Source organism: Giraffa tippelskirchi, chromosome 12, assembly GCF_054371585.1.
Source record: "Giraffa tippelskirchi isolate mGirTip1 chromosome 12, T2T-mGirTip1v1.2.pri, whole genome shotgun sequence".
Lineage (NCBI taxonomy): Eukaryota > Metazoa > Chordata > Mammalia > Artiodactyla > Giraffidae > Giraffa > Giraffa tippelskirchi.
In genome coordinates this window covers 73,030,821-73,047,386 of record NC_137286.1, presented here as the reverse complement: position 1 = coordinate 73,047,386, position 16,566 = coordinate 73,030,821, and the positions used below count along the sequence as shown (strand labels likewise).

At 37.6% G+C, this 16,566-nt stretch overlaps 1 long non-coding RNA gene across 1 annotated transcript; it reads left to right on the top strand.

Moving 5' to 3' along the window:
* Nucleotides 1-264: 264 nt before the first annotated feature.
* Nucleotides 265-15,444, top strand: LOC145529726 (uncharacterized). The gene is made up of 6 exons (XR_014071316.1): nucleotides 265-667; nucleotides 775-823; nucleotides 1,378-1,557; nucleotides 2,156-2,306; nucleotides 13,699-13,760; nucleotides 14,265-15,444. It is a non-coding gene; the product is annotated as an uncharacterized LOC145529726 (long non-coding RNA).
* Nucleotides 15,445-16,566: the final 1,122 nt, after the last annotated feature.

Here is a 16,566-nt window from a genome sequence, read left to right as displayed (position 1 = left end):
AGGTGTAAAGGTAGGACCGTGGTGTAAATATCAATACAAAGCCTGTTTGTGTATAGTGTAGTATTACATGCACACCTTGTCTAGTACTGCTCTAGAGCTATGGATATATTACAGTGCTGTGCATCTTAGAAATGTGTTTTGTATTAAAAGACAGTGAAAGTGAGTGTATATGCTGAGCCTATGATCATTCTTACTATACCTAAATTTATAATTATTATATATATATGTATGTAATTATTTTTATTTCTCTTTCTCTTCTACTAGACTGTGAGCTAAACAAGATCCAGGGTCATCTGTTTTATCTGGAGAGCTTAGAATAATGTCTTCCACTTGGTAGACACTCAATATTTGTTCAGTGTATGGAGGAGTGAACATGAAAGGCACAGTCCTTTATACTAAAAAATTACTCATATCAATGTGTTTCTTGTTTCTATGTGTTTTCATCTTGTTGCTGATTGTGTTAGCTTGTTGAAAATTCTGGATGCAATTCTTTCATATGAAAGATAAATGGAACTTTAAAAAAGCCACTGTGAACTACTTAGAGGAGAAATTAAAAGACTGGAAAATAAGGTTGGTGAGCTACAGAAAGAACTGTCCGAAAGAAAAGAAGTGAATCACAGTTAGGGCATCAGAAAGTGGAGTGGTAACGAGAGCTAGGCAGCTTGAGGTACTGCACATTCTAGTTTTAAAGAACTATTTGAACTGTAATTTACTTTAATACTGCAGAGACGTAGCTGTGTTATAATTTTTAACTTACCCTCTGGGATTTTACAGGGGAGAATACATCATTAGTATTGTGGAATGTGAAATTCATGGAAATAATGTAAGTTCTTAATAGTGAATCCTTCTAATGACTTAATGTATATTTTTCCAAATTATCATTTTCATGATCATACAGAAATCTACCATAACGGAAACCTCATTTGTGATTCAACAGATTGACTTTTGGTTGTTTTTCACTTTTCTGTATTATGTTTACTACTACAAGGAACATCTTTTCTACAGATTGATTTCTACATTTCTAATTATTTTGAATTCATTTTCTTTAATAATAGTGTATTATTTGGTTAAAGTATGAGAACGTTTGGAAACGGTCTTTGATCCATATTTCTAAACTATTCTTAAGAAAGTTTAGATTACTTTTCATTCCCACCCACAGAACTATGAAGTAGCCATTTTTCTCAAGACAGAAAAGAAAAAAAAAAACTTATGCTGTTTTATTGTTAACCCTTTGCATGAAAACAGTGATCATTATTAAGTGTTCTTCATTGTATTCCCCCCATTTTACTATTTTAAACATTATGAAGAGGGAATGAAAGTTACTGCAGCAGCGAACAGTCTCATGCTTTTTTAAGAAGAGCTCTATAAATTTTGCAGATTGTCCTTAAAGCAAGAATAAGAGAATAGAAGAAATGCTGATATGTTACATGAAAAAATTAGGGAGCAGTTAAGAAGAAAGGAAGACCAATATAGTAAAGAAGTTGAAATGAAACAGCAACTTGAACTCACTCTTAGAGCACTAGATGAAACTGAAGACTGAGAAATGATCTGAATCAGGTAGAGTAATCGTTGATGAAAATCTCAAATTTCTAACACCATTTCATCAATATTATTTATAATATCCCTTTTATTTAATATGTATTATTTAGATTTCAAACAAAATGTTATCTCAACCTAGGTATGAACTGTGACATTCAGAGTTTAAGTGACTAGTTTCTTACCATTCTTGGCTTCTAGCAGATGCCCTGTATGTGTTTTCTGCGTCGAGGAATGGATGTAACTTGAGCTTAATTATTAACATAATGATTGACACTTTTGATCCATTAGACAAAGTAATCTTAATTCCAATCCATGTGTTAATTTTGACTTTTTAAATGTTAAAATACAGGCTAACTTGCCTTGAGACTGAAGGAACTAGTTAAATGCTTTGTAAAGAAATTTCCTTTCACAATACTATATCTGCATGTTTTAGCTCTGTGATAAATTTAGCAGACATTTAAATTAAGATCCGAGTTAGTCACGTGGGATAAAGATCCTTGTGCTTTAAAAGGCTACTTCCTTTAAACAGTTTTATTTCATTTTATATTCTGCTTCTAAGCTTTTAACTGTTTTTTTTTTTTTCTTTTAATGATATGGGCCCAAAAACTTCATATAGTGTCTCTCCAGGTTATGGAATGGCGGCATATGACACTCAGAAGCAGCTTTCTGGAGAACGGAATGCCAGAATCTTACAGGAGGGAATCCTGGCCAATCACCTTGCCAAACAAAAGCAGAAAGAAATGGCTAATAAGGAAATGAACTCTGAGGTATTTTCTGTAGTCATTTATGTGTGTGTATGTATATATTTTATAAATGAAGAGTATGCAGCATAGAAAGTATAGAGGCTTATGAAAGCCTATACATCTATATTTTGAGGAGGGTGACATTTTTCATGTGTCGGATAAAGTAATATTTTTAATTGAGATCCATTTGTCTACAGCAGTCAGGTAGGGACATACAATGACCTCATCCAAGGAGAGGCCTTTAATATTTTCTATAGGAATTGATCTCAAAATTATTGCAACTTTATCGGAGGAGCCGGCACCCTCCTCCGATTGCGCCAGGAAGACGGCGTGTGCTCCCCCATCGACTGCGCTACACACCCAAGTCCCTCTGCTTTGGAGTCAGCTTGTGCATCACTCCATGCATGTCATCACCTTCAGTGTCTAAATCAGAGTCTGTTCTTGGCTCCACTGTCATTTCTTTAACCAATGCCCTATCAATGACCTTTGCACATCATTTACAATTTTCTAATTTGTAAAAACTGCAAGATCAGTTGTAACAAACATTTTTGAACACTTTAAAAAGTAACTTCTTCAGAATAAACATAAAAGTTTATAAGCCTCCTCTGCTCCCCTCCCCCCAAGAAAAACCATACCTCTTGCTACTAGCAATAGATACTCTTAATTTTTGGCAGTGATTTCACTTCCTTGATAGATCATTAGGGTAGTTGATCACTCCACTGACGGTAAGGAGGAAAAGTATAGGCAATTCAGAGACTGTATTTTGGATGTCATTCTTGTGAGAAAATTAACACTTTGCTTTATGTAGTATCCTATTTTAGTACAAGGAACTTTTGAAAACAGTGATAGATATGACATAATATGTGTTTAGTGATAGTTAATAAGTGTTTTTCGTTGTCTTTCGCCCTATCTTACTATTTTAAACATTACGAAAATGTATTGAAAGTTATGGAAGCAGCAAATAATCTCATGATTGTCTAAGAAGAGGTCTCTAAATCTTACCTATTTACCATTAGTGTATGCACCATGAGTGAAGTAAGAGGCTTATTTTGTATTGATATGTTTGTACTAGAGAAGTAACTGTGGTTTGATGTAAGAGTCAGAAGACCTGGTGAACAACCAGCAGCTTACTTATATTTCTAACTTCTTCCTTTCCAGAATCATTATAGCTAATGAGTTAATTGATATTTGTAGAAGTGCTTAGTTCAGCTGTCAATAGGTATAATTCTTGTAGTGGACTATTACAAGGTTAGAATGGTAGCATATTCTCAAGAAAAAAGTTTTTTTACAAAATTTAATCTGTTTAGATATGTGCAGAGCTAAGGCTCTTACTTTGGGGTAGCTGTATAGGTTAGGTATCAGATGTATTTTTTTTAAAGCTAGCAAGTGGTGGTGTTTATTGGAGGTATTTGTCATATCTCTAGCAACATGTACATTCCATGTTATTTTTAAGAAACTTTATTAATTTCAGTATTTATAGGTGTTAAATTACCATGTCAATTCTTTGTTATATATGTGAAACTAACATGTAAATTCTTCCATATCGAAAAGTTGGTCATTGTGGTTACTTGATTTTTTTAGTTTGTTTTTTCTTTCCCGATGTGAATATTGAGTCCTGCTTGATCATCATAAATGTATTTGAAAACTCTTAATTCTTCAACCTGGATAATCATAGTTTTACTCCTTTTTTTTATATCTAGATCATTCCTTTCATTTTTACCTGCCACTCCAGAAGACATAAATAAGAATTTAGAGTCGTTAGTGTGCTGTTTACAGGGAAAGAAGCAGTAAACCATGTCGATGTTCAAATAGGGTTGTAGAAAATTTATTTATTCTTTATTTTTCTTCATGTCAATTTAATTTGTGAAATATTTCAGCCTTGAATCACTTATTCTTATGGCCTGTCAACTGTTTAAAGGCATCTACTTGTCATTAAATCATAATTTGGGACTCAAGTGGTGAGCTTTACACAAACACTTCTCAATTTACTCTTCCATCTGCTATTTATGATTTACTAGAACATTTTTGCAAACAATTTGCTCATAATTCTGATTTTCAATTCAATCAGTTCAGTTCAGTTCAGTCACTGAGTTGTATCCGACTCTTTACGACCCCATGGACTGTAGCACGCCAGGCCTCCCTGTCCATCACCAACATTTGGCATTTACTCAAACTCATATCCATTGAGTTGGTGATGCCATCCAACCATCTCATCCTCTGTCGTCCCCTTATCTCCTGCCCTCAATCTTTCCCAGCATCAGTTCAGTTCAGTTCAGTTACTCAGTCATATACGACTCTTTGCGACCCCATGAACCACAGCACGCCAGGCCTCCCTGTCCATCACCAACTCCCTAGGGATTGTCTAGGAATTTTCTCTCCAGAAAGGGACTTCCTTGGCCTGAAACATCCTCTGTTGATGTTAAGAAAAGCCACTGCACCAAGCTCTGGGTTTGATCTTCCCTTCATACAACCTGAAAGCAGAAGTGAGCCACCTTCTGAGTGAATCCCACCATAATAAGATTCTTTCTGAAGGTCCAGAACCTCGGCAAGATACTTTTTCCCTTGGAGACTAAAATAATTTAACATTTTTACTATTGCTTGTAGTGCCATTAAATGATTATGGCTCAAATGGAAGCTTGATAAGATTTTAATTCTTAGAATAAAGTTGCATCACTGTAGATTTATTCAAATGTGACTTTTGTAGGTTAACTACAGCTATGTAATTCCATCAATAAGTAATATAATTACAGCATTTTTATTGCTGTTAATAAGTCCATTAAAATTATCCAAAAAACAAGACTTTCTTTATTTCTCTTAGTATAATTTTGAATTTTTTTCTCTTTTGGTTTTATTGCTATTATGTAATGATTATACAATAGTTCAAAAGGAAACTTAACAGGATTCCCATTCTTAGGAGAATGTCTTACAGATATGTGACTCTTATTAATAAACTTCTTTTATCTTATTTGATTTTTAGAGAGTCTGATGTTTTCATTAAAACTACTTAATAAATCTCTCCTGCTGACACAAAAACTGTTTTTCTTCTAAAGTAATTTTGAACTTACCCTCAGTTAGTTTTACCACTGTAGTAATTATACAATTGCTCAATGAAAGTTAGACAGAATTCTTAGAATATTTTATAAATGTAGTTTAAAAGTGAAGTTCATGAGTAAATGCTTCATTTCTTTTTCTTTTACATAATTTAAAGATAAAATTTCCAGTTGTTGCTGGTTAACAAGTTCTCTGTAATATGAACTGTAGTAAGAGCTTTATATAAAAAATCTTGCAAGTAGAGGCATTTGAAACTCTATTCTGTATAACTGGGGCTGAATTTACTCAAATGACTACATTTAACTAAAAAGTTTTTGCTTAAAAAGTCTTACTGATCTTTATATATTCAAAGGAAGGACTGATGCTGAAGCTGAAGCTCCAATACTTTGGCCATCTGATGCAAAGAGTAAACTCATTGGAAAAGACTGTGATGCTGGGAAAGATTGATGGCAGGAGGAGAAGGGGGCGACAGAGGATGAAATGGTTGGATGTCATCTCTGACTCAATGGATATGAGTTTGAGCACATGCCAGGAGATAGTGAAGGAAAGGGAAGCCGGGCATGTTGCAGCCCATGGGGTTGCAAAGAGTCACCACTAGTGACTGAACAACAACAAGAAAATTCATCTTTAACATCTTATCTTTAGTAGTTTCCTTTCTGGGAATTTATTTTGGATCCTTTTCTGTAATTTCTTCCTGTAAACCCTCAAAGTACTTTGCACTTCTTAAATTGTATACTATCTTGCTAAATATTTGTCTAATTGATCACTAGCCCTATAGATTATAATTTAATTGGGTGTAAGGAGGGAATATGTTTCAATCTATGTATTGGAGAAGGAAATAGCAACCCACTCCAGTATTCTTGCCTGGAGAATCCCATGGACAGAGGAGGTCGGCAGCCTATAGTCCATGGGGTCACAAAGTCAGACACGACTAAGTGACTAATACACACACACATGTATTTTATACTGGTCCTTTGAACATAGGAGTATCAGAAGTGGTAAATAAGTGATTTATTAATTTGAATTAAAGTCACTTTAAGAAAATATGATAACATACAGGATAGTTTTCTAACACAATAAAATAAAGCTGATGCCAGTTATCACAGAGAGGATGGGGGTTCTATCCCACATGTGTGCTTACAGAAATGGACCATTTACTTTTCTGTCTCAGGAAGTGTGACTCCTCCCTAGAGCATCCTCTGAATTTGAAGGTGAGCTGCTGGTCCTAAGTTGAATGCAGAGGGAAAGTAATCAAGTAATCAAGGAAATCTATGACCTCTACTGGAAAACAGCTTCCACAGTACATGCACTCCTTCTTGCCCAGGGGAGAATTATTTACAAATACAAAGGACTGTCTGCGTCTATTCCTTAATATGAAACTTCCTGCTAATACAATGTGAAGGCTTTAAGCCATGATGTTTAGAAAAGGTCCAAATTGTGAAGCTCTAAAGTTCTCATTAGAATGGTAACTTGACAATACTGCACATTTTTCATATAATAAAACAATGCCAGAAAGTTTATCCAGATATCGAAAGACAATATATGTGTACAATTTGGATGAGTTAACATCACAATGAAAGCCTTCCCTTTTGCATTTCCTGGCTTTTGTGTGTCATTATTATTATTTATGATTTGAATGCTGACAGCCAATTCAGCACTGCATAAGCCATAGAGTAAGCAGAGCTTCTGCCTTGGGGCTTATTGAATGAACAGCACAGGCAAAATATCTCATATTAAATAACTCCAGAGGTAGCTGACTCTCAAAGGTGCAAGGAGCTTTGTCATTAAGACACTTGTCCCGTTTCTTTATCTTTTTTGACCATTTAGCTTAATTTGTTCACCCTTTTGTTTGGAGAAGATCATTGAAACAGTGAAAGAAGATGTTAATTTTCCTAAAAAAGAGTTGGTTGGTCTGGTGTTTCAGTGTTGCACATTTGAAAGCAAATGGGTGAAGAAGTGAAAAAAAAAAAAAAGACCATGACTATGAGAATTAAATTAAAGCTCATTTCCCTCTGTACTTTGGCACATGCAGGGACTTATGTTTATAAAGTCCCTTCTTCCCTGACCTTCAGCTCAAGTCTCTACCACTGAGAAGTCTTCCTTGACCTCTTATAAGTCACACCTATTGAAATTGTTTATCTCCCACCTGACTGTGTACTCCCTGAGTGTGAGGAGAGTGTCTTATTGGCCATGTGTCACCAGCATCTAGCACTGAGTGCTTGGCGGCTATGTATAAATAAAAAACAAGAAAGGGCTGTGTCCTTTCTATACAGCTAATAAAGAAGATGTGGTACATATATACAGTAGAATATTACTCAACCACTAAAAGGAACAAAATAGGGCCATTTGTAGAGACGACGATGGAGCTAGAATCTGTCATACAGAATGAACTAAGTCAGAAGGAGAAAAATAAATATTGCATATTGATTCATATATGTTGAATCTAGAAAAATGGTATAGATTATCCTATTTTCAAGTTGGAATAGAAATTCAGACTAGAGAGCAGACCTGTGGACACAAGGGGGCAGAGGGAAGAGGGGGACAAATTGGGAGATTGGGATTAATGCATATAAATGACCGTGTGTAAAATAGATAGTTAGGGAGAAGCTTGCATAGCACAGGAAGCCCAGTCCAAGGCACTGTGATGACCTACAGGGATGGGATGGTGAGGGCGGTAGGAGGAAGGTCCAAGAGGGAGGGTATTATATATATATATATATACATATATATATATATATATGTGTGTGTGTGTGTGTGTGTATGTGTGTATATGTATATATATGTATGTATGTATATGTATTTCTCACCTTCTCCTCCATAATTTTTATCTTCTCTGTCATAGTTTTCCCTGATTTATCTTTCTGCTCCATGTTCAAGGATAATTTTTCAAGTTAGTATTATTATTCACTAATTGTCAGTGATATTGGCCTGTAGTTTTCTTTTTTTGTAGCATCTTTGTCAGGTTTTGGTATTAGGGTGATGGTGGCCTCATAGAATGACTTTGGAAGTTTACCTTCCTCTGCAATTTTCTGGAAGAGTTTGAGTAGGATAGATGTTAGCTCTTCCCTAATTTTTGGCAGAATTCAGCTGTGAAGCCATCTGGTCTTGGGCTTTTGTTTGCTGGAAGCTTTCTGATTACAGTTGCAATTTCTGTGCTTGTGATGGGTCTGTTGAGATTTTCTATTTCTTCCTGGTTCAGTTTTGGGAAGTTGTACTTTTCTAAGATTTTTGTTCATTTCTATGCATATTTTGATTTCTTCTGTGATCCGTTGGTCATTCAGCAGTGTGTTATTCAGCCTCCATATGTTGGAGTTTTTAATTGTTTTTCTCCTGTAATTGACATCTAATCTTACTTCATTGTGGTCAGAAAAGATGCTTGGAATGATTTCTTTTTTTTTGAATTTACCAAGACTAGATTTATGGCCCAGGATGTGATCGATTCTGGAGAAGGTTCCATGTGCGCTTGAGAAAAAGGTGAAATTCATTGTTTGGGGGTGAAATGTCCTAAAGATATCAATTAAGTCTAACTGGACTATTGTATCATTTAAAGTTTGTGTTTCCTTATTAATTTTCTGTTTAGTTGATCCATTCATAGATGTGAGTGTGGTATTAAAGTCTCCCGCAATTATTGTGTTATTTTTATTTCCCCTTTCATATTTGTTAGCATTTGCCTTACATATTGTGGTGCTCCTATGTTGGGTGCATATATATTTATAATTGTTATATCTTCTTCTTGGATTGATCCTTTGATCATTATGTAGTGTCCATCTTTGTCTCTTTTCACTGCCTTTGTTTTAAAGTCTATTTTATCTGATATGAGTATTGCTACTCCTGCTTTCTTTTGGTCTCTATTTGCATGAAATATCTTTTTCCAGCCCTTCACTGTCAGTCTGCATGTATCCATTGTTTTGAGGTGTGTCTCTTGTATACAACATATATAGGGGTCTTGTTTTTGTATCCATTCAGCCAGTCTTTGTCTCTTGGTTGGGGCATTCAACCCATTTACATTTAAGGTAATTATTGATAAGTATGATCCCATTGCCATTTACTTTATTGTTTTGGGTTCGGTATTATACACCCTTTCTGTGTTTCCTGTCTAGAGAAGATCCTTTAGCATTTGTTGGAGAGCTGGTTTGGTGGTGCTGATTCTCTGAGCTTTTGCTTGTCTGTAAAGCTTTTGATTTCTCCTTCGTATTTGAATGAGATTCTTGCAGGATACAGTTATCTGGGCTATAGATTATTTTCTTTCATCACTTTAAGTATGTCCTGCCATTCCCTTCTGGCCTGAAGAGTTCCTATTGAAAGATCAGCTGTTATCCTAATGGGAATCCCCTTGTGTGTTATTTGTTGTTTTTCCCTTGCTGCTTTTAATATTTGTTCTTTGTGTTTGATCTTTGTTAATTTGATCATTATGTGTCTTGGGGTGTTTTGTCTTGGGTTTATCCTGTTTGGGACTCTCTGGGTTTCTTGGACTTGGGTGATTATTTTCTTCCCCACTTTAGGGAAGTTTTCAACTATTATCTCCTCGAGTATTTTCTCATGGTCTTTCTTTTTGTCTTCTTCTTCTGGGACTCCTATGATTCGTATGTTGGTGTGTTTAACATTGTCCCAGAGGTCTCTGAGGTTTTCCTCATTTCTTTTCATTCTTTTTTCTTTTTTCCTCTCTGTTTCATTTATTTCTATCATTCTATCTTCTATCTCACTTATCCTATCTTCTGCCTCCGTTATTCTACTGTTGGTTCCCTCCAGAGTGTTTTTGATCTCATTTATTGCATTATTCATTATATAATTCCTCTTTTTTATTTCTTCTAAGTCCTTGTTAAACCTTTCTTGCATCTTCTCGATCCTTGTCTCCAGGTTATTTATCTGTAACTCCAATGTGTTTTCCAGATTTTTGATCATTTTCACTATCATTATTCAGAATTCTTTATCAGGCAGATTCCCTATCCCTCTTTTGTTTGATTTGGAGGGCATTTATCCTGTTCCTTTACCTGCTGGATATTTCTCTGCCTTTTCATCTTGTTTATATTGCTGTGTTTGGGGTGGCCTGTTTTCTGGCAGTTTGTGGTTCCGCTTTATTGTGGAGGTTCCTCACTGTGAGTGGGGTTAGACGGGTGGCTTGTCAAGGTTTCCTGGTTGGGGAAGCTTGTGTCGGTGTTCTGGTGGGTGGAGCTTGATTTCTTCTCTCTGGAGTGCAATGAAGTGTCCAGTAATGAGTTTTGAGATGTCAGTGGGTTTGATGTGACTTTGAGCAGCCTGTATGTTGAAGTTCAGGGCTATGTTCTTGTGTTGCTGGAGAATTTGCATGGTATATCTTACTCTGGGAATTGTTGGCCCTTGGGTAGTGCTTGGTTTCAGTGTAGGTATGGAGGCGTTTGATGAGCTCCTATCGTTTAATGCTTCCTGGATTCAGAAGTTCTCTGATGTTCTCAAGATTTGGACTTAAAAGTCTCCTCTCTCTGCTTTTCAGTCTTATTCTTAAAGTAGCCTCAAGACTTCTCCATCTATACATCACTGATGATAAGACATCTAGGTTAATGACGAAAGGTTTCTCTGCAGTGAGGGACACCTGGAGAGGTTCACAGAGTTACATGGAGAAGAGGGGAATAAAAAGGGGAGGGAGCAAGCTAGCCAGTAATCACTTCCCTATGTGCTCTCCACCCTCTGGATCTCTCAGAGGTGTTCACGGAGTTACCCAGGGAAGAGAAGAGGGAGGAAGGAGACAGATATGGCCTTGAGGAGAAAAGGGGGAGTCAAAAGAGGAGAGACAGGTCCAGCCAGTAATCAGTTCTCTAAGTGTTCTCCACAGCCTAGAACACACAAAGAGATTCACAGAGTTGGGTAGAGAAGAAAAGGGGGAGTGGGGAGATGGAGGTGACTTGGTGGAGAAAAAGGAGAGCTAAAAGGGGGAGAGAGCAATCAAGCCAGTGATCTCGTTCCCAAGTAAAAATGGGTGCTGAAGATTGGGTTCTTGAAGATACAAAGTTGATAACAAATGCTGAAAAGGAAATATTAAAAATCTAGAGTAGAGATTAGGTTCTCAAAAATACCATATTGAAAAAGGAGAAAGAAAAGAAGAAAAACGAAAGAAAGAAAAAAAAACAGAAAAAAACCCACCAAGGTCACAAAAAATATAAAATATATATATATATGAAGTTTAATTTAAAAATAATGTCATAAAGAAAAAAAAAGAAAAAAGATAAAAATAGGGTCTTTTTTTTTTTTGCAAGGTTATACTGGGTTATAAAAATGAAAAGTGAAGGAGTAATAGGGGACTTAAAAATAAAAATAAAATAAAATTTTAAAAAATTAACAAAAAATAATAAAAAAAGTTTTAAAAATTTAAAAAATGAAACTAGTAAAACTATATCTCGGACTTTCTCTGGAGCTGTTATGGACTGTGTGGGGTCAGTTCATTTTTAGATAGTTCCTTGGTCCAGCTTGTACTTCTCAAGGTCTCTAGGCTCCTTCCTATGTAATCAGTGCTAATTACAGGGTTTTAATCTGTTGCACCTGTCACTTCCAAAGTGATTCCTTCTGTTTCTTTTAGCTTCTTCTGTTTGCTGGTCTCTTCAGTGTCTAATTTCCGCCCTGACACAAGGGGGACGGTGGTTGTCACTTTTTTTGTTTGTTTGTTTTTTTTTAGTCTCACTTGTTCAATTGTGCTGTGGGGAGTGAGGAACACTGCAAACAAATCTCACTGGCGTGTGCTCACAATGTTTCGGCCACTCTGGGTTTGCCCCGCTCACGGCGTGTGTGCTTTTCCAGTCTACACTGCTCAGGCTCTAGGTTGCACTGCCGGGGACTGTCTGAAGTGGCCCCTGGGGTTGCCTGTATTTCCCAGGTCTAAGCCACTCAGGTTCTGGTTCCCGGATACTTCACAAAGGTGCAGACTTGGTTGAGCCTGGGTTTTTTGCCCTTCCCAGGTCCGAGCAGCGCCGGTGACCAGGTTTTTGGCTAGCGCGGTCAGGGGCTGCACCTTTTTCCCTTTCCCTGACCCAGCCGCTCGGTTTTCTGGGTGTACAACGGGCGCAGCTTCCCAGGTGTGCCATGCTCTCCCCTGGGGAGCTGATCGCTGGCTGCGACCCTCTCGGTGGGTGTCAACCCTCCAGAGTTCCAAGCAGTCCTGGTTAGCAGTGAGATCTGTTTGCAGTTTGGTATAGAATGCCTCTCTGGGGCCGCGATTCCACCCTTCCGGCTCTTGCTGCCCTCCCCTTCCTGTCTCTTGCTGCCCTCCCTGTCTCCTGCTGGGGATGGGCCTGTCTGCGGCTGGTTTACTCTGCTCAGTCCTTTGTTTTGTGAGCCAGCCTGGTGGTGTCTTAGGTTAGGGCTTTTCATGGGAAAGCTATCCCACGGCCTAGGTTGCTGTCTCAATCTAGTTCCCTCAGATTGCCCACGGGGCATTCAGGCTCAGTCCTAACCCAAAGCAATGCAGCCTGTCCCTCCCTGCTCGGTCTCCGCTTGCTAGTTGGGGAAGTGCATGTCTGGGCTGCACACCCGCGCCCTCTTGGAATTGCTGCTAGGTATGTAAACCACGGGGTTTAATAATTTTTTTATTTTTCCTCCCGGTTATTTTGCCCTTTGCAGTTTCAAGGCTCTCCACCGACCCGCCGGAGAGAGTGTTTCCTGGTGTTTGGAAACTTCTCTCTTTTTTAAGACTCCCCTCCCGGGATGGATCTCAATCCCTACCTCTTTTGTCTCTCTTTTTATCTTTTATATTTTGTCCTACCTCCTTTTGAAGACTATGATCTGCCTTTCTGTGTGTCTGATGTCTTCTGCCAGCATTCACAAGTTGTTTTGTGGAATTTGCTCAGCGTCTAAATGTTCTTTTGGTGAATTTGTAGGAGAGAGAGTCGTCTCCCCGTCCTATTCCTCCGCCATCTTAGGACCGCCCCCTAGATTTGAGTCTTGACTTTCACTTCTTTTGGTCAAGCCATTTAACTCATCAAGATATGAGTTTCTTTATTTGTAAAGCAAGACCTGATGAGATAATGTAAATAGTTTAGGGAGAGGGTACCTGGCATGTAGAAAATTCTCAAGGAATCTTGATTGAATTGTGAGCCAACACAGCTAGAGACCCAAACAAATGCTTGACACATATTTAAATGGCATTTAATAGATGGCAATTACTATCTACTTTATATCCAGAGTACTGCAAATAAGATTCTACTCAAAGGCTACATTTATGTTCTATAGACAAATGTGTGCAGTTTCTAATATGACAACTCCAATTTGGCAAAGCTTGTTCTAATGCTGTAGGAGCAATGATATCATTACGTTTGGGGTTTGGTATGTGGCATCACCATATTACATTTCATGGTGAATAAATTTTTCGTCCTTTGTTTCTTTCCCTTTTGTTGAAAAGGCTTCAACATGTACCATCAAGACTGGCTGAACTGTAACTAAATGGTGTAGGACAGAAATCGGGTAAGTTACCAGCTAATATTATCAAGCAGTATAATTCACAGCAAAACAAAATAAAACCAAACAAAAAACTCAGAACAAAGCAATGAGGTATCTGTTCTGCTTAGAGCAAAGAAAAATTTTTCCATCAGGTATAGTTTCCTTTGCCCATCCAGAAGTCCACTCATCTTCAAAAATCAGTACCCTGTAGGAAGTGTCTAGCATCTTTACACTTTCCCATTAGGGGTTCATGTCATTAAAGAGTATTTTCCAGAAGAGAAAAACCTGGCAGTAATCAAAAGTGACACAAATTCAGAAGGAAAAGATGAGTAAGCCTCAAAAACGTGCACTGTATTCTCATTAAATGTAGACCAACACATCTTAGAGTGAATGTTCATGCTCAATTCCAGAGAGTATTCATCTGAAAAGAAGGGGGTGTGGGGTTTTAAAAAACCAGGATCTAATATGGTTGGCATGGTTACAGTACACATGGATAATTAAAGTTCTGGTATGAATTTTTATTTTCAGGGCATGGAAACATTTGGTTCATGTACAGCGCAAAATCCACTTTCAAAGAACATGACATTTTACACACAAATGTAGATGGCTGATCAATATGTTATCACTATTTACTCACGGCACACACATTGCAATGAATGAAGGGCTATTCTTTCCCCAGATGTTCAACCAATATAAACTTCTGAACCTATAATGGTTAATTCCTTTGGGTAGTCCCAATTCAGCCAATTTCAAAATGCTAGAAACATGATGGAAAAGTTTGTATTTAAACTTCTTTTCTGCATGTTTCTGCAAGGTTATTGTTTTCTCTGACTATGGTTGGTCTACTGACACGTTTTCTCGATAGGCCTCTGCTCAGAGCAAAGAGAAGTTTTTCCGTCAGATGTAGTTTCCTTTGCTCACACAGAAGTCCACTCATCTTCAAAAATCAGTTCCACATAGGAAGTGTCTAGTGTCTTTATATTTTCCCATTAGGGATTCATGGCATTAAAGGGTATTTTCCAGAAGAGTAAAACCTAGCAGTGATCAAAAGTGATACAAATTCAGAAGGAAAAGATGAGTAAGCCTCAAAAACGTGCACTGTTTTCTCATCAAAAGGCAGACCAACACATCTTAGAGTGAATGGCCATGCTCCACACTGCAGAGGGAGGGATCTTCCTCCCCATGGAAGATGTCAGTCATACAAGCAGGTGGACAGAAAAAAAACCTCAGGATAAATACTAAATGGTATCAGTCTAGATTAGGGAGATTTAGGGATTGGTATCCAGTAGTCACATATGGATGTGAGAGCTGGACCATAAAGAAGACTAAGTGCCAAAAAATTGATGCTTTCAAACTGTGGTGTTGGAGAAGACTCTTTAGATTCCCTTGGACAGCAAGAAGATCAAACCAGTCAGTCCTAAAGGAAAGCAACCCTAAATACTCATTGGAAGGACTGATGCTGAAGCTGAAGCTCCAGTACTTTGGCCACCTCATGGGAACAGCTGACTCATTGGAAAAGACCCTGATGCTGGGAAAGATTGAGGGCAGGAGAAGAAGGGGATGACAGAGGATGAAATGTTTAGATGGCATCACCGATTCAATGGATATGAACTGGGAGATGGTGAGGGACAGAGAGGTCTGGTGGGCTGCAGTCAAAGGGATAATAAAGTCAGACAGGACTTGGCAACTGAACAAACAAACAAACAAAGGGTCTAAATTGTGCCATATTGTCACTTTTATCCTTGGATGACAAGGAAGTTACTTGTTTCACACCTTAAATTATGTTCCAGGTTTTCTAGCCCATCACACTCCCCCCCCCCCAATCAAACAGAAGATGCTCCACAAAGATTCTGTCCTTCCTTCTATCCTTACTTCCATCCTTCCCTTCTTTACTTCCAAAACTGAAAGTTCAAGATGTTCTGTTTACTGGTTCTGAGTGGAAAGGGTACCTGTATGGTACATGAAACACAATGAAACTATGATCTTGAACCAGAAGACAGCCTCTTCAAAGTTGGCATATAGGAAAAGGAAAATAAAGTTCTGATAGGTTAGTTGAAATTTCGTTTCCTTTTCTTGGGAGGCTCAAAAGCTGTCTATCAGAAAGACAAAATATCTATTTCTTGACAAGGCAGAAAGCTTTAAAATGTGCCTTTTTTTTCCCCTTCTGGTTTTAAGTTCTCTACATTCAGGTTTATTTCACATCTTATATTTTTTCAACAAAGTACTCCAAAATATGTCTCAACTCTATTGGCAAAAGTCCTACACAAATCCATGCAAAAAAAAAAAAATGTTCTCTCTGCAGAAAGGCTCTGAAGATTTCAGGATCAGCAGCAGGCTCTTATACTTTTATTTTGCTATTTTGATATCTGATTTCACAAGACAAAACAAGTGTCAATTTCTTTTTTTAACTGGTTAAGAAAATCCATCTGCTACTTAGGTAGGCTTTTGGGTGATGACAGACATTGTTGCAAGTCCCTCCCTGACACCCACTGAACAGGTAAAAGATGCAGTGGACCTCAAAGCCCCCAGGTGTTAGGAATCAGGTCATACAAGCTATTGTAGGTTTTTTTCTCACGTGTATCAATGCCATTTCCCTTTACTAGACTAGAAGTTCTCTGAGATACTGCCCACCCCACTGTTTTCTTTTCAATGATGGGCTGTACCATCCAGAATAGTGTTGTCTACTAGAAATAGAAAGAGTCTTATATGTATTTTTAAGTTTTCTAATAGTCACACGTTTTAAAAACGTTTTACTTTGTACTGAGGTATAACCTATTAACAATGCTGTGATAGTTTCAGGTGAACAGTGAAGGGACTCAGTCATATACAT